The sequence below is a fragment of the Plecotus auritus genome, assembly GCF_963455305.1.
Source record: "Plecotus auritus genome assembly, chromosome: X".
Lineage (NCBI taxonomy): Eukaryota > Metazoa > Chordata > Mammalia > Chiroptera > Vespertilionidae > Plecotus > Plecotus auritus.
The window spans coordinates 106467089-106490410 of NC_137784.1; positions in this window are offsets into that span (position 1 = coordinate 106467089).

Sequence of the window (23322 nt, forward strand, 5' to 3'; positions counted from 1 at the left end):
TGTAATGAACGGCATAGACTGATGAACAAGAACAGATCCAGAGACTGAGAAACATCTATCAGAACCTCAAACCTCAGGGAAGGAGGGGGTTGGTGGGAGTAAGGGGGAGAGATCAACCAAGGGATTTGTGTGCATGCATATGAGCCTAATAAATGGACACAGACAACAGGGGGTGGGGCATTAGTGGCGGGTGGGGGGTAATGGAGGAATAAGGACACATATGTAAAAAAATAACAAAAATAATAAAAAATATAAAAATAAAAAAATATATAAGAAATTGTGAGGAAACCAGAACCCCAAGAACGCCTGAGAATGTCTTTCTTGCCATGCCAGCAGTCATCAGCTGTACAGTAATATTATCTTGGGCAAATGGGCAAATATTTTGGACTTATGATCCTGACCCTTCATGGGTAAGAGCCCTCATGTGGGCTGATCCCACACCTAATGTAGTCACAAATAATTCCAAACACCTTGGTCATCCAGGAGTACCATGGGTGGGGCAAGGAAGTATAATTACACAGGGGTCGCCACCCAGCTTCCCTTTTGTATGACACAAAATAAAACCACTGCTCCTTTGTGTGTAAAATTAAAGAGAGGTTTCTGGTTGTGTGGACACCAAAGGAAGGGGCTATCACTACTTGCTCCTGGGAGAGGTGCAGAAAATGTAACTAAGATCTTGTCTATAGAAAAAGAAATTGACAACCAGTTTGAAATGGAATTGCCATGGCCTAGAGCAAAGAATATCCTTACATGATATTATTCTACAATGTCATTATAATTTTCCCCAGATTTGTATTACCCCCATTGCCTATAATAGTACCTCGCACCCTTGGGAATCAATAAAAAATCATCTTTTTGGAGCTTGGAGACAAAAGTGACACATCTCTTGATATTATAGAATCACAACAGCATAATGTACAATTATCCCAAACAAACTTACAAACTAATTCTTTGAATATCTGGCAGCAATTTAAAAAGGACATGAGAGGTTTTAATCCCTTCCACTGTGCAGATGGCACCCTGGGAAGTCATCTGAGCATTCTATATTGGCCCTTCTTGCAATTTTGACCAAGAGGGACCCTCTTCACACAATTTAATTGTCCACAGCTATTGCCTGAGCTTTCTATTCATGGTGAGGTTAAAGCCTTGTGGTGGCTGGTACCATGGATCTGTCTCTCGCCCAGTGGGGTGAGCTGGACCCACCCTGGAGAAGAAAGCTGGGTTCTCCAAGATATGTGATCAGTGCCGGGGCCCTGCCAGCAGGAGAGGGCATCCCAAGGCAGGTGCTGGCGTGCAGGCCAGGGGGCATAGGCTACCAAGGAGACAGAACTGATCATCATATCACCCTGCTTGGCCCGGGAGGATGGCTTGTTAGCCAGAGACGGGTAAGATTCCTCAGGGAAGAAACAACATAAGACAGGCACAGTTGCAGAGGGGCCATCAGGAGAGAACTAGGGGGTCAACAGAGGTGGGGCACAGACCCTCACCCCCCCAACTTTGCAGGGGCCTGAACCCTCACCACTTCTGAGGGAGGTCTCCTGCCCCCATGGCTACTTTGCTTCCCATGCCCAGCACAAATTGGGACCCAGGTAACAGACAGAGACTTGGCCTACAGCAGCTGCCCTCTCACTGCAACAAGACTTGTTTGAGTTGTCTTGTACCCATGGTATGGGAAAGTGGGTTATTGATATCTAAATCCAACCAAGCACCAGGAATGCTCAGGGCCTACTCAAGAAGGTAAATAATCATTTCCACTAATATTACAGGGTAAAATAAGATTGTTGTTAGAGTATTAAATTTGACAGTAAAATAGTAGTCAAGTTCTCAGACTAATTTAAATTGGCTAATTGAAATAAGTGAATATTCTAGAAAAATTAATGGTACTGGACAAAAAGCTGTTCCTAAAGTGTTAACTAAAATCTTTATTGGTAGTTCATCTCTTGGTAAAATTGCATCACATGTAATGAACCTAAAGCAGTTATATTTTAGTGCAAAAAATTAAAATTTAAAAGCTGTCAAGACTACATTATAAAATTTCCAAAAGCCTCCTAATATTTAAATCTAAAAAGGGGGGACAGTAGAAGAATATCATGTAAGGAAAAGTATCCTGTAAGTAAATTACATCTAGAAAATTTTTACTTTAGAAAATTAACTTTCTTTGTAATGCTAACAGCAACACACCCATGAAAAACATGGTGTCAAAACAAGCCAAAGGAAAATCATTTGGGCAAAAAATGAAAAAGGATCCCAAGTCAAATTTATAGAAAAGATTCCTGTATTACCTTTTGGTCGAGAATATGTTTGTATATTTTCAGAAAACACCTCCAAGACCATGTGGATTCCTGCAACAGAGAGGAATTGACAGGACTGCTCCAGCCATGAAGACAGAAGAGAAACAGTCCAGAGATGGAAGACGCTGACGACGCCTTGCCATACTAGCAGTCAGCAGCTGTGCGTCGCTGCAGGTTGCCCAGGACCAAACCAGAGAGGGTTGGACCTGCATTACCACCATTTGTCCACCATCCAGAACTGAAATATCATCGATGACATGTACACATAAGGAACTGTTTGACATTGAAATTGGAACTCAAAAGAACTGTTGGCCCAGAAAGAAACTCACTACAGACTGATTCATTTGCCTCCCACTATAACCATTATTGCTTGTCTCATTTTCGGTTCTTATAAGTGTATTTCTAGTATCACATGATCTCACTCATCTAGGGGAAATAATGAACAAAATAAACTGATGAATAAAAACAGACCCGGAGACAGGGAAGCATCAATGAGACTGTCAAACCTCAGAGGGAAGGTAGGGGAGGGTGGGGGTAAGGGGGAGAGATCAACCAAAGGACTTGTATGCATGCATATAAGCCTAACCAGTGGTCATGGACAACAGGGGGCTGGGGGCATGTGTGGGGAGGGGTTTGGGATGGGAATGGGGGAATGAGGACAAATATGTGATACCTTAATCAATAAAGAAATTAATAAAGAAAAGAAAGAAACTTTGTTTTCTGTCTTAACTTCCACATGCTACATAAATTTTTAGTGGTGTACAAAGCCAGTGCCAAATCAAGAAAAAGCAGTAAGATGTATAGTATAGGTATTATAATGAAAGAAATGAAACTCATATTATCACAGACAATATACGTTGAATAAATTAATCAGTGATGTTAGCATGATAGGAAAATATGAGGAAAATGTTTCAAAATCAGTTGTATATCTACATCCTAACTATAAAAAATTGGAACAAGGAATTTTAAAGTATGCCACTTATAATAGACATTTCTTCAAGTACATGTAAGAATACCTTGCAATAAGATAAAGATGTAATGTAAGATATAGGAAAACTTAACACAGAAAGCTATAAAATAGAAAAAAGTATGTAGGTATAAATGCATGGTGCATATAGTATGTTCATTGATTTAAAAATCTGAATTTTTAAAAATATTCTCCCTGAATTTACCTATGCACTCTACTCTCACAGCAAAATTCTATTTATATATTTTGTGAAAACATACATACTTCTTTTAAAAACTTAATGCTTATGTTAAGGATGAAAATTGACCAAGTCACCCTTGAAAAAGAATAACAAGGTAGGAGAATGTAATTTACTAGATGTCAAATAGATGGCTGGTAAAAAAAAAAAAAAAAAAAAAAAAAAAAACTTTTAGCAAATGTATAACTATAAAATAAGAGTAATTAAGACAGCATCTTATTGATTCAAGAATAGACAAATATAGCTATGTAACAGAATTGACAGTCCAGAAAAAAAAACCCACACATACATTGGAGATTTATTATATTACAAAGTTGGCATGGAAGACAAGAGGGAAAACACAATATATTTTGATAAATGGGCTGACTCAATTGGATATTAACTTGGAACAAAATGAAAATGAAACCCTAACTCACATCATGCACACACACACATAAACACACACACACAAAAATTAAGTGGATTGTAAATACCAATGTGAAAGACAAATTAATAAATCTCATAATATTAGTATGGGATAATCATAAATTCATTAAACTTTATTCTGGGAAGAATATATGCTCAATCTCTTCCACCCAGGGCCAAGAGAGCAGTTCTGCCTTCACCCCATTCATCTCAGCTGCTTGTCTTCCACTGTCTCATCACCTTCCTTCAGTTACCACTCCACCTTTGAAGCTCTGCCTCATGGATATTCAACCCTACTCTAATTTCTGTGCACAATTATAGATTTGCTCTTTGCATTTTAGTACATTAATTGTAAGCATTACATTATTCTGGCCCCTGACTTCTTTAAAAGATGTGTGTGTGTGTGTGTGTGTGTGTGTGTGTGTGTGGGTGTGTGTGTGGGTGTGTGTGGTGTAAAATCATTCATTCAAGTCTCAAATGTCACCCCAAACGGGTAGCTGTTAGAAGTCTCAACAGCATTTCCTATAAGCTGAAACAGAATAAGAGTCATAGTTTGGGGAATCACTGCTTCATTTATTGCAACTTTGCTCAAGAGCTGAAGCAGTTTTTTCACATCTCTGTATTTTTATATTTTATGTTTTTTACTTATTTAAAAATCAACTATATGTGTTGTGTTAAAATGCAAAAAAAATAAAGATTGCAAATTTAGTTGATATTTTCTCAACAAGTCCATTGAGATAAATGAACTACCTCTTTTTTGTGGTGTTTTGGGTTTTTTTGTTATACCAGTTCTCTCTTCTACTTAGAAAATGCTTAAATGGAGTTAGAAAGGCAAAGCTGAGCTAGATTTTCATTTCTATGATTTCAATGGCCTTTTCCTTATCTCGTTTTATCTTCACGTGATGGCCAGAATAGAATGCACAATTTTGTTAGGTCTTATCGAAGAATAAGGAAATTCAATTAGCATTTCTCTACTTTAATAGGTAGCTCTTCTTGATATTTTCCTTTGCATTCTGTGCTCTTTATAAAGTAATGACCTCAATACTAGTGTGGAAATACAGTTAAAATTAATCATGTTAAATGGGCAGAAGTCTCTGTTTTTCATCACTTCTTCCTCCCCCCGTGTCCTTTACTCAGCCCACACTTTGTCCACAACTAAAATACAGTAAAATATGGAAAACTGCCCTTGCTCTAAGTTTACTATTGAGCAGTCCTTCTCTCACCTTCAGGAATGGTTAGTAGGTTTTCTTGATTTATATGTGGCCTCACCATGAACTGAATTTTTAAAAATAAATTAAAATGTTACTGAATTTTTAGTCAATTTTGTTTGAAATAAAGCTCAAAATGGAATATTGATTTATATTTTTATTAATTTCTTTATTGATTAAGGTATCACATATTTGTCCTCATTCCCCCATTCCCATCCCAAACCCCTCCCCACACATGCCCCCACCCTCCTGTTGTCCATGACCACTGGTTAGGCTTATATGCATGCATACAAGTCCTTTGGTTGATCTCTCCCCCTTACCCCCACCCTCCCCTACCTTCCCTCTGAGGTTTGACAGTCTCATTGATGCTTCCCTGTCTCCGGGTCTGTTTTTATTCATCAGTTTATTTTGTTCATTATTTCCCCTAGATGAGTGAGATCATGTGATACTAGAAATACACTTATAAGAACCGAAAATGAGACAAGCAATAATGGTTATAGTGGGAGGCAAATGAATCAGTCTGTAGTGAGTTTCTTTCTGGGCCAACAGTTCTTTTGAGTCCCAATTTCAATGTCAAACAGTTCCTTATGTGTACATGTCATCGATGATATTTCAGTTCTGGATGGTGGACAAATGGTGGTAATGCAGGTCCAACCCTCTCTGGTTTGGTCCTGGGCAACCTGCAGCGACGCACAGCTGCTGACTGCTAGTATGGCAAGGCGTCGTCAGCGTCTTCCATCTCTGGACTGTTTCTCTTCTGTCTTCATGGCTGGAGCAGTCCTGTCAATTCCTCTCTGTTGCAGGAATCCACATGGTCTTGGAGGTGTTTTCTGAAAATATACAAACATATTCTCGACCAAAAGTTAATACAGGAATCTTTTCTATAAATTTGACTTGGGATCCTTTTTCATTTTTTGCCCAAATGATTTTCCTTTGGCTTGTTTTGACACCATGTTTTTCATGGGTGTGTTGCTGTTAGCATTACAAAGAAAGTTAATTTTCTAAAGTAAAAATTTTCTAGATGTAATTTACTTACAGGATACTTTTCCTTACATGATATTCTTCTACTGTCCCCCCTTTTTAGATTTAAATATTAGGAGGCTTTTGGAAATTTTATAATGTAGTCTTGACAGCTTTTAAATTTTAATTTTTTGCACTAAAATATAACTGCTTTAGGTTCATTACATGTGATGCAATTTTACCAAGAGATGAACTACCAATAAAGATTTTAGTTAACACTTTAGGAACAGCCTTTTGTCCAGTACCATTAATTTTTCTAAAATATTCACTTATTTCAATTAGCCAATTAAAATTAGTCTGAGAACTTGACTACTATTTTACTGTCAAATTTAATACTCTAACAACAATCTTATTTCACCCTGTAAATATTAGTGGAAAGGATTATTTGCCTTCTTAACTAGACCCTGAGCATTCCTGGTGCTAGGCTGGATTCAGATATCAAAAACCCATTTCCCCACACCAAGATATGTGATTAGTGCCGGGGCCCTGCCAGCAGGCGAGGGCATCCCAAGGCAGGTGCTGGGCATGCAGGCCATGGGGGCATAGGCTACCAAGGAGACAGAACTGAACTTCACATCACCCTGCTTGGCCCCGGAGGATGGCTGGTTAGCCAGAGACAGGTAAGATTCCTCAGGGAAGGAACAACCTAAGACAGGCACAGTCACAGAGGGGCCATCAGGAGAGAACTTGGGGGTCAACAGAGGTTGGGCACAGACCCTCACCCCCCAACTTTGCAGGGGCCTGAAACCTCACCCCTGCTGAGGGAGGTCTCCTGCCCCCATGGCCGCTTCGCTTCCCATGCCCAGCTCAAATCGGGACCCAGGCAACAGACAGAGACTTGGCCGACAGCAGCTGCCCTCTCACTGCAACGAGGCTTGTTTGAGTTGGCTATTGATTTATATTTTAAAATTTTAGAGTTATCCCATGATTTCCTCATATTTGCTGGCCCACCAAATGGGAGTCAGACCTTGCCATATGAAATTCAAAAGGACATAAATTTAGTAGATATTGTCACCCACCCAACATTACCAATTGTGTCTGTAATTAGAAAATAATGAACAGACAATTTGCAAGATGCATGGTGCTGATTAGGAGGGAACTGTACAGATTTCAGTGTCTGTGACATACTCTTTACCCAGGTTGTCCTAAAATGACTAAAAATTTTAAAAATCTTGGGTGAAATGGCTTTTAGTAATCTAATAACTTCATCATTAATGTTGTCATCTACAAATCCTATGTAATAAAGAGGTAATATGCAAATTAACCCTCATGCCCTCACAAGATGGCTGCATATGACCAGCCAGCAGAGGTGTTAGTGAGGGACGACCAAACAACTGGACAAGCAGGCTGTGTGGGGCCACCAGGCTGGCGGGGTGGGGTCGTGAGGGATGACCAGGCCGGCAGGGGGTGCAGTTGGGGGTGACCAGGCCAGCAGTTGGGGGCAGTTGAAGGCAACCAGGTTGGCAGGGGGGGCAGTAAGTGGTGACCAGGCCAGCGGGGGGGGGGCAGTTGGGGGCAACCAGGCCAGCAGGGGTGCAGTAAGGGGTGGCCAGGCTGGCAGGGTAGGGGCAGTTAGGGGTAACCAGGCAGGCAGGCAGGTGAGAGATTAGGAGCCAGCAGTCCAAGATTGTGAGAGGGATGTCTGACTGCCAGTTTAGGCCTGATCCCCAGGATATTATTTAAAGGAATGGCCGCCATTATTATTGAGACAACTCATAAAACCACACTGTTTGTATGTCAAGAACATTCTGTGTGATTTTCCTAATGGCTGGAGTTAATACCCCTAAACTGTCAGTCAGACATCCCCTGAGGGGTCCCAGATTGGAGAGGGTGCAGGCTGGGCTGAGGGGACCGCCCCCCATACACCAGGCCTCTAGTTACATAAAAGTATCATAGTCTGCACTAAAGTTTTCTACTCCTTTAAGTTTCCATGCTAAAACAGATTTCACTGATTTTTGGAGGTATTAATGAAAGGGCTAAAACAGAAAAAACCTACAACATAAGAGAACCCCAAAGAGAGGAAGATAAATTATGCAGAATATTTTAATTGAATCAAGCAGTAATTTAATGTGAATAAACATACAAAAGTTTAGAGTCTCTTTACTCACAGGCATATCTCTACTTAACCTTCAAACATACTCAACATCCTTGCCTATAACAGAAATGTGACATAGAAGTTAAGAGGTTGGGTGATGAAACAGTTGTGAGGCAAATTGTGCTTCTTTGCCTCAGCATAGTCAGTGATCAAGTGGTTTATTCAAATCAGTTAAGTTTGCTATATGGATCCCTGGCTGGGTTGCTCAGTTGGTTAGAGCTTCATCCCAATACACCAAGGTTGTGGGTTTGATCCCTGGTCAGGGCACATGCAGGAATTAACCAATGAATGCATAAATAAGTGGAAGAACAAATTGATGTTTCTCTCTCTGTCTCTCCCTCCCTCACTCACTCTCCTCCCTTCCTCTCCTTTCCTTTCTCTAAAACCAATCAAAATTTTTTTAAAAGTTTGCTATATAGAAAATCATTTTATGCAAATGAAATGAATATTAAACATCTAGTGCTTACGATATACTAGTAAGCTCCATAAATAACCCAGAAACATCTCTTTAAAATGAACAATAACTTATGCAATGTGATTGTTTTTCTGAAACATCTGTAATCTAGTAAATTATGTATAAAATTAAACTATCATTATGGAACACACCTAAAACCATTTTGAATCTCTTATACTTTCTGCTAGTGCCATTTTTGGAAGATTAATACATTCATCATATGATTTTTGCCTGCTGTTTAAGTAGATATGTCGCATGGTTCTAAGATCTCTTTCAAAAGTCAAGGAATTATATGGTCCTATTTCAAGGCCCTAAACACTTTTTGACACACACTTCTTGGTTTTGTTAAATTTTACTATATCTCTCGTAGCTTTCATCTTCTTAGACTCACAAGTCCTAATATTGTTGCCTGAGTATTTATATCTCACCAAACTTTCCATCATTTTAATTTCCCTTTGCCAAATGTTTTCTAGATGGGTTTCTCTGAACCCCACTCTAATGCTTCATAATGAAATGCCTTCCAAGCAAGATACTTTTCCTGTTAGGTACTATGAAATACTCTATCAGGAAGCAATTATTTCTTTATTAACTATTTATTTAGTTCCTGCCAGGGTATGACAGTGATCAGCTATTCACTATATGTAATTATGAGTACTGACTTGGCTACCCTTTCATTAATACCTCCAAAAATCAGGAAGTAGAAAGAGTAATTTAACCCATAAATAAGTATAATTTTACTTAGGGAATTTATGAGAAAATTATACAGAAGGATAAATATTTGCATTAATATTTAAAATCCATGTGGCTTGGACTAATGATTTTTCTTGAGCAGGAAGTATAAAACCCAAGCAATGTTTAAAAGTTATGACATAAATTGATCAACCTTGTGTAGATCTGAATTGGTTAAGCTAACTATAGTTATGTATTTTAAGTTCAAAGTATTTGAAGTATTGAATTTCTACTTCATTTATAATTAAAGGCAAATAAAATGCATATAGCATTTAAGAAACCAAATATAATATTGAGAGAAAACAAGAATTTAGTTTGAACTGTAGTCTACTACTTATTTGGTTGTTCATTTGTTCCGTGACCTTCAGTCAGTAACCTCATTGTGTCTCAGAGGATATAATAATCCTGACCTGCTTCACAGGGGCGTGCTGTACTTTAATTGATGTGTGTTAAGCGCCTGGAGGTACTTTAATGAAAGCCATTATTGAAATGCAATTATTAACATTTAGGATAATGAAGTTAGCTTAGATGGCTTAGTCAAGCCTGGTGTAAAGATGGTTTCTAAGTTCGAGAACACAAAACTTCCTTAATACAAAACTTTTTTTAAAAGGCCTAAAAAAGCAAAAATAAAAAATGAAACCATAACTGGCTTATTTGCTGACTTTAGCAGCATCAGGGTCTGCAGTTTATTGCTTTGTCTCTGATCAAGTGCATTGCAATCAATGCGAATTACTACAGAGATGCTAGGAGATAATTTTGCAAAAAGTGTCAAAAATGCAAAATTTGGGAGAGCTGGATAGGCTAGAAATGACTGTATTGATTTTGTAAAGGTTGGAAAATTACTATAATACCTCCTTACTTTAAGGTAGATTGAAAATCTTGCATTTTAAGCAAGATCAGCTTTAATTTTAAACTTCAGGAAGGGGTTAGTGTATTTACATGCATTACTTTTATCCGTGAGAAAGTTAGAAGATCATGTGCTTACCTAGTAGAAACTACTTGAGAAATTCCCAGTAGGACTCATCCTTCTGCTCAAAAATTCCTACCTGTCTATACCTTTCAGCAGGCTTGTCTTTACACTCAGAGAGCAATCAGACAAGAATGGAAATAAGTTTTTAAAAAAGGAAAAATACTTTCCTTATTCTCAAGAAATTAAACAAATACAAAAAGAAGCATTTTCAGAAAATTGTGTGAATAATGGTCATTCAATCTCAAGTAATGTCACACTTATATTTACCATTTTTATTAATGCTATTATTAATTGCATTTAATAGTGCAACAATGTCTAGAACATAGGGTCACGCAAACTGAAAATTCAGAACAGGGGGATTTTCTTCAATTAGATCTTAGTTTTCAGTCACAGTGTGGAAAGTTTCAATGCTTCTGAAAGTGCATTGTGTAATATTCTGTTAGGATTTATTTTTGTTTATACTTACTGAAAACTTTAGAAAAAAATATGTTAAAAACTGCAACTAATACCCATGATATCATTTCTCACAACAAAATTAGTTTGTGTTATCAAAACATGTTTATTTTTTATTTTTACAATATATATGTTTAACATGCAGAAGATAGTTTAGACCCCTTTGTTTTTCCCCCTTAGACTAATCTTCCTCCAAACATCATCACGCAGCCTGCTGGTCAGTCGTTTGGTCGTCCCTCGCTAACCCCCCTGCCGGCCTGGTCACCCCACACAGCCTGCTGGTCAGTTGCTTGGTCATCCCTTGCTAACCCCCAAGCCGGCCTTGTTGCCCCATACAGCCTGCTGTTCGGTTGTTACTGTGAGGGCATCGTGACCAATTTGCATATTACCCTTTTATTAGCATAGATATTTGAAAATTTGCCAGATACTTTACATTACCTTCTGAAGAGCACATGTCAGTGAAAACTATCATTAATAATACATTGGAGTTTAAATATTTTTTTTTAAATATTATATTATCACTTGTCAAGGGGATGCAGAATAGTGTTAGCTGGTGGAATATATATATCTGTTTGCCATGTATATTAGTTTGCTAGGACTGCCATTACAAAATAACAGATTGGTTGGTTTAAACAACTGAAATTGATTTTTCAGTTCTGGAGGTTTAGTTTCTCCTGAGGTCTCTCTCCTTGGCTTGCAGATGGCCGCCTTCTCCCTGTATCCTCACATTTCCTATCTTAGGTGGTCATGCAAACCTATGCTTCTTCTTTTTTTTAAAATCTTTATTGTTGAAAGTATTACATAGGTCCTCCTTTTCCCCCCATAAACCTCTTCCAGCCCGTTCCCATCCTCCTCCACACCCCATGCCTTCCCCACCCCATTTGATGTGTCCATAGGTTATGTATATATGCATACAAGTCCATTGATTGATCTCTTCCCACCCACACTCCTGTGCCTTCCCTCTGAGCTTCAATAGCCTCTCTATGTATCCAAATCTTAACATTCAGATTGGATTAAGGTCTACCCAAATAACCTCATTTAAGCTTAATTATTTCTTTAAAGACTTTATCTCCAAAAATAGTCACATTATGGGGTACTGTGAGTAAGGGATTCAATGTAAGAATTGAGACAACAAAATTCAGCTCATAAAATCTGTGTGTGTATGTGCATATGTATTCATATACATACACACATACACATACACATACACATACATATACATATACACATATATATACATATACATATACATATACATATACATATACATATACATATACATATATTTGGGTTCCCTCAGGTATGTGTGTGTATATTCATTTAGCATCCAGTATACTTTGGAACTGTTTTTATTTTATTTTACTTTTTTTACTAGAGGCCCATTGCAGGAAGATTCCTGTAAGAATAGGGCTTCCTTGGGCCTATTTCTGCAAGAATAGGGTTTCCTGCGACCAGAGCGAAGCAGAGAAGGGAGTGAAGCCAGCCAAAGTGGGCTTGGCTACCGTCTCCATTGCCCCGCTTGCTTATCCAAAGCTTCGCACCCTTCTGCAGTGCTTGGCTTCCATCTACGATATCTTCAGTCTTCGCTCTGCACCTGCGTATGCAAATTAACCACAATCTTTGTTGGGTTGATTTGCATACTCACTCTAAGTGGCTGGTGGGCATAGCAGAGGGATGGTCAATTTGCATGTTTCTCTTTTATTAGTGTAGATTGTTTAAAGAAATACAAATAGTAGTACATATATCTCCTTTCGTTTCCCAATTGACCTTTCCCCAGCCTCCCCTATCCCCTGGCACATGCCCTCACCCCCCTCCCAGTATCTTGCATCCATTGGTTATGCTTATATGCACGGATACAAGTCCTTCGGTTGATCTCTTAAGTCCCCCCCAACCCTCCCAAGCCTTTCCTCTGTATTTTGACAGTCTGTTCAAAAAGCTTCTCTGCCTCTGTGTCTATTTTTCTTCATCAGTTTATAATGTTTTTTATTATCTGTAAATGAGTGAGATCATGTGGTATTTTTCTTTCACTGACTGGCTTATTTCACTTAGCATAATGCTTTCCATTTCCAACCATGCTGTTGCAAATGATAAGAATTCCTTCTTTTTTATAGCAGCATAGTACTCCATTGTGTAGATGTACCACAGTTTTCTAATCCACTCATCTGCTGATAGGAATTCAGGCTGTTTCCAAATCTTAGCTATTGTAAATAGTGCTGCTATGAACATAGGGGTGCATATATCCTTTCTGATTGGTGTTTCTGATTTCTTGGGATATATTCCTAGAAGTGGGATTACTGGATCAAATGGCAGTTCCATTTTTAATTTCCATAGAAAACACCACACTGTTTTCCACAGTAGCTGCACCAGTTTGCATTCCCACCAGCAGTGCACGAGGGTTCCTTTTTCTCCACATCCTTGCCAGCACTTGTCCTTTGTTGATTTGTTGATGATAGCCATTCTGAAAGGTGTAAGATGCTACTTCATTGTTGTTTTGATTTGCATCTCTCGGATGATTAGTGACTGGGGCATGTTTTCATATGTCTCTTGGCTTTCTGTATGTCCTCTTTCAAAAAGTGTCTAGGTCATTTGCCCATTTTTTTATTGGATTGTTTATCTTCCTTTTGTTAAGTTGTACGAGTTCCCTGTAAATGTTGGAGATTAAACCCTTATAGGAGATAACATTGGCAAATATGTTCTACTATGCAGTGGGCTTTCTTGTTGTTTTGTTGATGGTTTCTTTTGCTGTACAGAGCTTTTTATTTTGATGTAGTCCCATTTGTTTATTTTCTTCTTAGTTTCCATTGTCCTAGGAGCTGTATCTTTAAATATATTGCTGCAACAAATGTCTGCTATTTTACTATCACTTCTTCTAAGATTTTTATGGTTTCCCATCTTATGTTTAAGTCATTTATCCATTTTAAGTTTATTTTTGTGCATGATGTAAGTTTGTGGTCTAGTTTCTTTTCCTTTTTTTTTTTTTTTTTTTGCCTGTATCTGTCCAGTTTTCCCAACACCATTTATTGAAGAGACTGTCTTGATACCACTGTATGCTCTTGCCTCCCTTGTCAAATATTAATTGAGCATAATGGCTTGTGTTGATTTCTGGGTTCACTGTTCTGTTCCATTGGTCTATATGTCTGTTCTGGTGCCAGTACAAGGCAGTTTTGAAAATAATGGCTTTGTAATATAGCTTGATATCTGGTATCGTGATCTCTCCAACATTGTTCTTCTTTCTCAAGATTGCTGCAGCTATTCAGGTTCTTTTTTTATTCCAGATGAATTTTTGAGTATTTGTTCTAGGTCTTTGAAGTCTGCTGTTGGTATTTTAATGGGGAGTGCATTGAATCTATAGATTGCTTTGGGTAGTATGGACATTTTAATGATGTTGGTTCTATCAATCCATGAACATGGTATATTCTTCCATTTGTTCATGTTTTCCACTATGTCTTTTTTCAGCATTCTGAAATTTTCTGAGTACATGTCCTTTGTCTCCTTGGTTATGTTTATTCCTAGGTATCTTGACTTTTTGGTGCAATGGTAAATGAGATTGCTTTTTTAATTTCTCTTTCTGTGAGTTCATTATTGGTGTATAGAAAAGCCAAAGACTTCTGGGTGTTAATTTTGTATCCTGCTACATTGCTGAATTCATTTATTAAGTCTACTAGTTTTTTTATGGAGTCTTTGGAAATTTCTATGTACAATATCATGTCATCTGCGAATAAGGACTGTTTTACTTCTTCTTTTCCAACTTAGGTGCCTTTTATTTCTTCTTCTTGTCTGATCGCAATGGCTAGTACTTCCAGTACTATGTCGAACAGGAGTGGTGAGAGTGGGCATCCCTGTCTTATTCCTGTTCTTAGGGGAAATGGTTTTAGTTTTTGCCCATTGAGTATGATGTTGACTGTGGGTTTGTCATATATGGCTTTTATGTTGAGGTATTATCTTCTATTGCCACCTTGCTGAGGGTTTTTATCAAGAAAGGGTGTTGGATTTTGACAAATGATTTTCTGAATCAATGGATATGATTATATGGTTTTTATCTCTCAGTTTGTTTATATGGTGTATCACATTTAGTGATTTGCAGATATTGTTCCATCCTTACATCCCCAGAATAAATCCCACTTGTTCATTGTGTATGATCTTTTGAATGTAATGCTGGATTCGATTTGCTGGAATTTTGTTGAGGATTTTGGCATCTATGTTCATGAGGGATATTGGCCTATAATTCACTTTCTTTGCATTGTCTTTATCTGGTTTTGGGATTAGGGTAATACTGTTTTCATAGAAAGAGCTTGGAAGTGCTCCTTCCTCTTGAATTTTTTGGGATAGTCTAAGGAAGATAGTTTTTATTTCTTCTTTGAATGTTTTATAAAACTCCTCTGTGAAGCCATCTGGCCCAAGGCTTTTGTTTGTTGGAAGATTTTTGATTAATGCTTCAATTTCCTCCATAGTTATAGGCCTATTTATATTTTTTATGCTCTTGGTTGAGTTTTGGAAGGTTGTATTTTTTTTAGGAATATGTCCATTTCTTCTAGGTTGACTTGTTTGTTGTAGTAGAGTTGCCCATAGTATTTTTTATGATTCTTCATATTTTTGTGCCCTCTGTTGTTATTTCTCCTCTTTCGTTTCTGATGTTGTTTATTTGGGTCCTCTCTCTTTGCTTCTTGGTGAGCCTGGCTAGAGCTTCATCAATCTTATTTATCCTTTCAATTAACCAGCTCTTGGTTTTATTAATCTTTTGTATTTTTTTTGTCTCTATGTCATTTATTTCCGCTCTGATGTTTATTATTTCCTTCCTTCTGCTCACTCAGGGCTTTTCTTGTTGCTCTCTTTCTAATTCTTCAAGTTGCAGAGTTAGATGGTTTATTATCAGTTTTTCTTGTTTTTTTTTGAGGTAGGCCTGTAATGCTATGAACTTCCCTATCAGTACTGCTTTCATTGTGTCCCAAAGATTTTGGATTGCTGTGTTTTCATTGTTGTTTGTTTCCAGGATGTGTTTTGTTTCTTCTTTGATCTCTTTGGTAACCTACTCATTGTTCAATAGTATGCTATTCAGCCTCCAAGTGTTTGACTTTTTGTGATTGTTTTTCCTGTAGTTGATTTCTAATTTTATGCCATTGTGATCTAAGAAGATGCTTGGTATTATTTCAATCTACTTGAATTTGGAGAGACTTTGCCTGTGTCCCAATATATAGTCTATCTTTGAAAATGTCCCATGTGTGCTTGAGAATAATGTATATTCTGTAGTTTCTGGGTGGAATGTTCTAAAGTTGTCGATTAACTCCATCTGATCTAGTGAGTTGTTTAGGATTGATGTTTCTTTGCTAATTTTTTAGAGGATTTATCCAGCAATGTTAATGGGGTATTAAAGTCTCCTACTATAATTTTGTTGCTGTCATTCTCACCCCTGATATCTTCCAGAAGTTTTTTTTTTTTTTTTATGCATTTGGGTGCTCCTGCATTGGGTGCATACATGTTTACCAGAGTTATATCCTCTTGTTGTATCACTTTAGAATTATGATGTGGTCTTTCTTGTCTCTTGTTATGGTCTTCACTTTGAGGTATATTTTGTCAGATGTAAGTATTGCTACCCCAGCTTTTTTTTCATTTCCATTTGCCTGATAGTTATTTTTCCATCCCTTCAATTTCAGTCTGTGTGAGTCCCTTGTTCTGAGGAAGGTCTCCTGTAGACAGCATATATATTATTCATGTTTTCTAATCCATTCATTCACTCAATGTCTTTTGATTGGAGTATTTAATCTATTTACATTTAATGTTACTATTGATAGGTACTTGTTTATAGCCATTTCTGTATTTTATGCCTGTGTTCTTTCCTCCCTTTCTATTTCTTCTTTTTCCAGAATTCCCTTCAGCATTTCTTGCATTGCTGGCTTGGTAGTGATAAACTCCCTTAGCCTTTTTTTGTCTGCAAAGCTCCTGATTTCCACTTCAATTTGATTGATAGTCTTGCTGGATAGAGTGTTCTTGTTTTCAGTCTTTTGCTTTGCATCACTTTGTATACCTCCTTCCATTCCCTTCTAGCTTGATGTGTTTCTGTTGAGAAATCATTTGATAATCTGATGGTGGATCCTTTGTAGGTAACTCTCTAATTGTAAAAGATTGTCTCTTTGTCTTTAACATTTGCCATTGTAATTATGACTTGTCTTGGTGGGGTCTTTTGGGATTCATCTTACTTGGGACTCTCTGTACTTGTGTAACTTTTTTCTTCCCCATATCTGTGAAGTTTTCTGTCATTATTTCTTCAAATAGATTTTTTAATCCTTGCTGCTCTTCTTGTCCTTCTGGCAGCTCTATTATATGTATGTTACTTCATTTTGTGTTGTCCCAAAGCTCCTGCAGGCTCTCCTCCTGCTTTTTAATTTTTTTCTCCAGTTGCTGTTCAGATTGAGCTTGTTTCTCTACCTTATCTTCCAACTCACTAATTCGGTCCTCTGCTTCTTCTAGTCTACTGTTGAAACCTTCCATGGTGTTTTTGATTGTAACTATATCACTTTTGATTTCTTCCTGATTTTTGCATAGATTGTTCATTTTCTTGTCCATCTCGTGTATGGACTGTACAACCACTACTCTTATTTCTTTTTCTATCATGTTGCATGCTTCCTTTTCACCTATTTTCTTTCTTGACAATTCCTCATTTTCTTTCCTCTGGGGATTGCTTTGTTGTCTCCCCATTCTGACTATCACCAAAAGGTTCAAATGTTGAGTTGCGGAGGCCTGGGCCATGTGCAGTGGGAGCTTTGCAGCCCCCAAATGTCACTGAAGAGCTCTGTCACCAAGACATGTGGCTGCTGTGGGTTGGTGGGAGCCACGCTCGCCCAGGATCAGAGTCATAGGCATTTAATGTGGCCTTGTGTGTGCACTTAGAATCAGGGACCCCACTTGCTCCACACTGAAACAGAGACCCCGCTGGCGTGTGCTGAAAATCAGAGTCCCCTAGCACATGTCAGGGGTCAGAGACCCCCTGTGTCTGCGCTGATAATCGAGTATCAGAATCTCTGTTGCTTGGTGCGGCCTCCCATCAAGAATCAGGGTCCCTGTGTGTGTATGCACCAAGAATTGGAGTCACTGGCTCTTAGTGTGAATGCACTGGGAATCAGGGATCCCAGGTGTGAGCATGAGAAACAGAGCAAAGTCACTGGTGCTCAGTGCTGCTGCTCGCACAGAGAATCACGGTCCCAGATCTGCTTTTGGGACTGGGTTGCACAGTCACACTGTGTCGTCAGGAGGTCGACTCCTACCCTGAGGAAAACAACCTTCTGTGTGCACTTGCACTGAATCAAAGTTAGGTGGCACTGCCACCCTGTGTGGGTGTGGGGTCTGGTCACATGGGTGTGTACTGTGGAAAACAAACTTCCCCTGTCTGTGAACCCTGGTCAAATTCAGCGCAGCCTCCTGTGTGGGTATGGGGTCTGGTTGCGGGAAACAAACTGCCTGAGTTCGTGCACCCAGGCTCAAATTCAGTGCAGCCTCCCTGCATGGGCATGGGGTCTGGGTGCGGGAAGCAAACTTCCCATGTCCACACACCCAGGCTCAAATTCAGGTAGAACCACTGCTGCTGTGTGTGGGCAGGAAACTTGTTTGTGCGGAGAGGGTCTGGCAGTTCATATGCCACTGCTATAGGACTGGTGGGGAGGGGGATTGATTCTGTGACTCACAGAAATCTGAGGCCAGGGTGCCTGGGGTCTTGGTGTCTGTGGGTATGCAGCTGTGGTCACAGGTCTTTTACCTGAGTGGCTGTAGGATCCTGGTTTGCAACTGAGACCAGATTGGGTAGTGACGAGGCTAGGATCTTAGTCTCAAGAAGTTCTGTTCTTCAAGATGGCATGGACTCTGTGCCAGTGGTGTTTTTCCTGGAGTGTTTGTGGTTGCAGTGGGGTTACACTGTCTAAGACTGCCTGGTTTGGCAGCCCTTGGAAGACCTGCAGGATCTAACTGTCCCTAGCTCTCACTCACACACACCACACACATCCACACACTCCTCTATTGCTCCCTCACTCTCTCACACACTCTTCCTCCCTACCTTCTTGCTGGTCACCATCTTGGATCCCAAGAACTGTATTTTTTTTTAAGTAAAAGCAGATTCCCACTCTAAAACGTAGATCAGACAGAAAATATGAGGAGCTCTTTTTCCGAGAGTGGAATCTGCCTTTCTTCATCTTATAACTCACCCAGTTCCACTGTTTCCAAAGAATTCATGAATGTATTCTTTTTCAAACCGAAGGGCTCTTACTTAAATTTCAGGACAAAAGATTGCTAATGAACCAAACTAGCTTTATAAATCCAGTCAAACCTCAAAGTTTTAAATCCAAGGAAGCAAGAATGATTATGTATCTCAAGTGAAATAGTGGAGAGGAAATGCTTTTAAAATGCATAATGTATGAATATAATTGGGCAATAAATGGAGGCACTCTACAACAAGTGACACAAGTCCAAAGGAGCCGTTACTAAGTAGAAAATTGGAGATACTTTTCTACTAGTTAATTTAAAAACTTGACAATAAAATTTTGCTCTTTTTTTGTGGATATCCCAATTGAATTTTTTTAGATTCTATGTGTCAAATAAAGTATTAGACAGGATTTTCCAGCTAGCATGAATATATCACTTTGCTTTAAAAATATAATAAAGTTGCCCTTTGTGGCTTGAAAGCCTCAGATACAAATCCTTTCCCTTAATTAGCCACTGATTATTACCTTTGTGTAGTTTCCTGCCTCAGTCCCAATTTTGTTTTAGCTTGTTTATAATTCTATAAGACACTGTGAGATTTTTTAATTGATCATTTCATCTGAATTCCTAATCTCACCTGTATAAAAGTAAATATGTCACAGATTTCAGGCTTGCAATGATAACTAAGGCAAACCACCTCTCTTTTGAATTCAAAATGTCACCTGGTGTCTCACTCTTCTGTTTGGCTACATATGATAAAGCCCCTAAGCATAATGGACATTTTTCTCTAGAAATAAAGTGTCATAGTTTAAACACTTCCTTTACAAAAGTTAATACAACTTTTGTTTTAACAAAAATAATATTTTTAGCAGTTTTATTAAATTTAACAAGGAACCGTCTTCTTGCATTTCAATTTGATGACAGAGATTGCATTTGGCAAAATTATTTGATTAGAGAGTAATCATCATTATTAGATTAGAGGGAATTAAATTACAATTACTAAAAATTACAGGTAATTACATTATAGCTTAATTTCAAAGCTAAACTCATCCTCCTCCCCCCCACAAAAATACTTTATCAATGTGCTTAATTATGCCTGTATATCTATTAATGTGATACATAATAATGGCTTTGATCATTTGAAAGCCAAAAGTATGTAATTGAACAATTATTACAGCCACACTGCCTGAAGGCACTATTTGTCAAGAGAGTTATATGATGGCCAATTATATCCTCTCAACCTTGAAGGATAATTCTCTCTTCTGATGGGAACAAATTACCATTACACTTCTCCCCTCCCCCCAAAAAAAGTTTAACTGTTGGCTTTTACAATGTAAGTGTTCTAAAATGAACACTTTTTTTAGTGTCTGACTTGCTTTGTTTTAAATAAAAATGTATAATATACAAATTTATCAGAATATATCACATAAATGTTCAAAGAAAATTAAAATTAAACCTCAGCCCTCAAGAACATAAATACAATCTAAGAAATAGGGGTAAAGTTTTGAGTTCTTAAAATAGTAGTCCAAAAACTCCTAGCCTTGAATTATTCATTTTTCTCAATCAGAGTAGCGACTTTGCTTTAACATACAGATTAAACATCTGGTTTCCTGGCTCAGAAGAGATTATTAGTAACAAACCAAGAAGAAACTGGAGGAAACTCTTAAAGCCACTTGTAATGGTGGCAGGAGAAGTAAAAACTCAAAATGTGACTTTAAGGAAGGTAATAGAATAACTAAAAGATAGTCATGAATTTTATTCTTACACAGTACAATAAAGGATGATCTTGCCCTAAGCGGTTTGGCTCAGTGGATAGAGTGTTGGTCTGTGGATCGAAGGGTCCTGAGTTCAATTTCAGTCAAGGGCACGTACCTCAGTTGCAAGCTCCTCTCTGGCCCAGGCCCTGGTCAGGGCATGTACAGGAGGCAACCAATTGATGTTTCTCTCTGTCTTTCCCTCTCCTCCACTCTCTCTAGAAATCAATGGAAAAAAACAGCCTCAGGTGAGGATTTTTAAAAAAAGGATGATCTTAATGTTCATCTTTAGTTATCAAAAAATGGTTAGATTATGTTCAGTGTCCTTCTTGTAATACCTGGGAGTAGAATAGACTATTTGTAATCATAATTTTATTATCTTGAAATCTAGTTACTCACCTCCCTCATTTAAGCCAACAAAAGATTATTCTACATTTATGACATAAAATAGGATTTAAGATTCCAGAAAGAAGAGTGCTTTGTTGTGATGTTATTAAGCTACACTTTCTTGCCTAGGTATTTTGTTTTAAAAATAAGAGTTTAGAATGTTAAATATTTGATGAATTTATTTAATAATTTCTGGCTTGCAAATTTGTTCTGTATCTTGGAACCTGTCCACTTGTCTCTGAGGTTTGGGGAACAATTTAGAACAGTATTTAACAATATATTTTATATCAGGGATTTTTGATTTGTGTTCTTTTGGTCCTGCTGATGCCAGGAATGAAAATTAGAAACACACAATGATTCTTTGATCTGTGACATATGGTTGGGAAATATTAAATTGGTTCTTTTAAAAACAATATTTCCAATGAATCTGATTAATTTAAGCCAAAAATAAAAAAAGAAGTAAAACAAGCAAACAGAAAAAAAACCCACTGAGAGAAAGTTCATGGGATTGTTCATTATCATAGGTATGCTTTCAAACCTTGAATTTCTTGTAAGAGTCTTTTCATGAGGTTATAATATTATAGGAAGTAAAAAATAGCAAACTGTGATAAAAAATATATATAACTCTGACTTCTTTAATTGGAAGTTGACAAACTTTGTTGTTCTCCATCAGTATCTGCTCTGTCCAAAAAAACCTCAATTCATTTTCTATCAGCCTAAATCATTCTTCTTTATCTACTTTCACCAGTCCATCTGAACCTGTCACCAGAGGTTTTAAGTAGCCTTTTCTCTCTAACAATACCATGGTTCTTTCTTCAATATTATTCTTTCTGCTTTCTTTCTTTATTCAAGTGCACTTTTAAGTCACATGGGAAACTGCTAATGAGATGTAAACACTGGTGTGAGAAACTCTTTCTCACCCTAGCACAACAGGTTAATCACAGACATTTTCTAAGGCTTCACTGAGCTAGTGATTTTGACATCTTCTGAGTAACTCAAAGCAAAGAAAACACTCAGTACTGATTGATGGAAATATCCTGGACTGTGAATCAGAAGTCCTGACTGACCAGCAACATATTACTTTGGGTAAATCTCTTAATCTCTGAACATCAGATACTTTGTATATAAATTGGGATTTTAAATAGACAGCTCCTTTTAAACTCTAAAATGCTGTGAATGTGATGACAAATTATGGGTTGATGTATTTCCCTATGTTACCATTTTGTTTTCATTAATCACTTACTATCAGTAAATATAAACAATGGCTAAATTTCAAATTAGCAACCATTGTGAAAAATAACAGAAAAAAATAACTTTTATTTAGTTTCTCAGCCCAAAGTCATTCTACCTCAAGGAATTAATAGTATATCTAAATGCTAACTACCATCTGAAAAGAGTCATTCCTACTCAACATTCAATCTTTTCCTAATTCAGTCACATTGTGGAAGAGGGCTGGATTTTGAATTAATAAAAGCCTGTGGTCACACTTGAGAAGAACCGGCCTGAGCATTCTAAGATTAATTCCTAACCCTTCTTATGGTTTAATTCTTGCAACCAATCAGAGCAAATGCATTTATTCTACTGTCAATACCTCACAAAAAGTAAATTAGCAATTTAGAAGTGAGCAAACTAAAGTAGCCATGCAGTTCCGCAACTAGATTAACCAAAAAAATGTGCACAAATGAATTTTTGAGAAAAAATGAATAAGCTTCTGGAGAATGCAGGTCACTGCATTGAAAATGTGGAGGTTAATAGAATAAAAAAAAAGTCTTGGGTATTCATATGCAACCCTCTTTTTTGGTACATTTTTACCACTTAAGGAAAATGGTTACTCAGGAAAATGTCAGATGTAATTTGTCACCACTTATCATTTAAAAAATAGTAACTGCTGCTTTTTAGAGATAAAAGGCAGCCTTCTTAGTTTTCTAGGCAAGTCAAAGAAATATAAGCAAATATGCACTGAAAATCAAACTTTCTTCCTGACTGCTTGTTAATTATATTTAACAAGAGGGAGGCCTGGTGCATGAATTCATGCACCAGTGGGGTCCCTCGGCCTGGCCTGCAGGATCAGGCCAAACCCAGCTCTCTGGCATCCCCTGAGGGGTCCCAGATTGCGAGAGGGTGCAGGCCGGGCTGAGGGACCCCACTGGTGCACCATCAGGGCCAG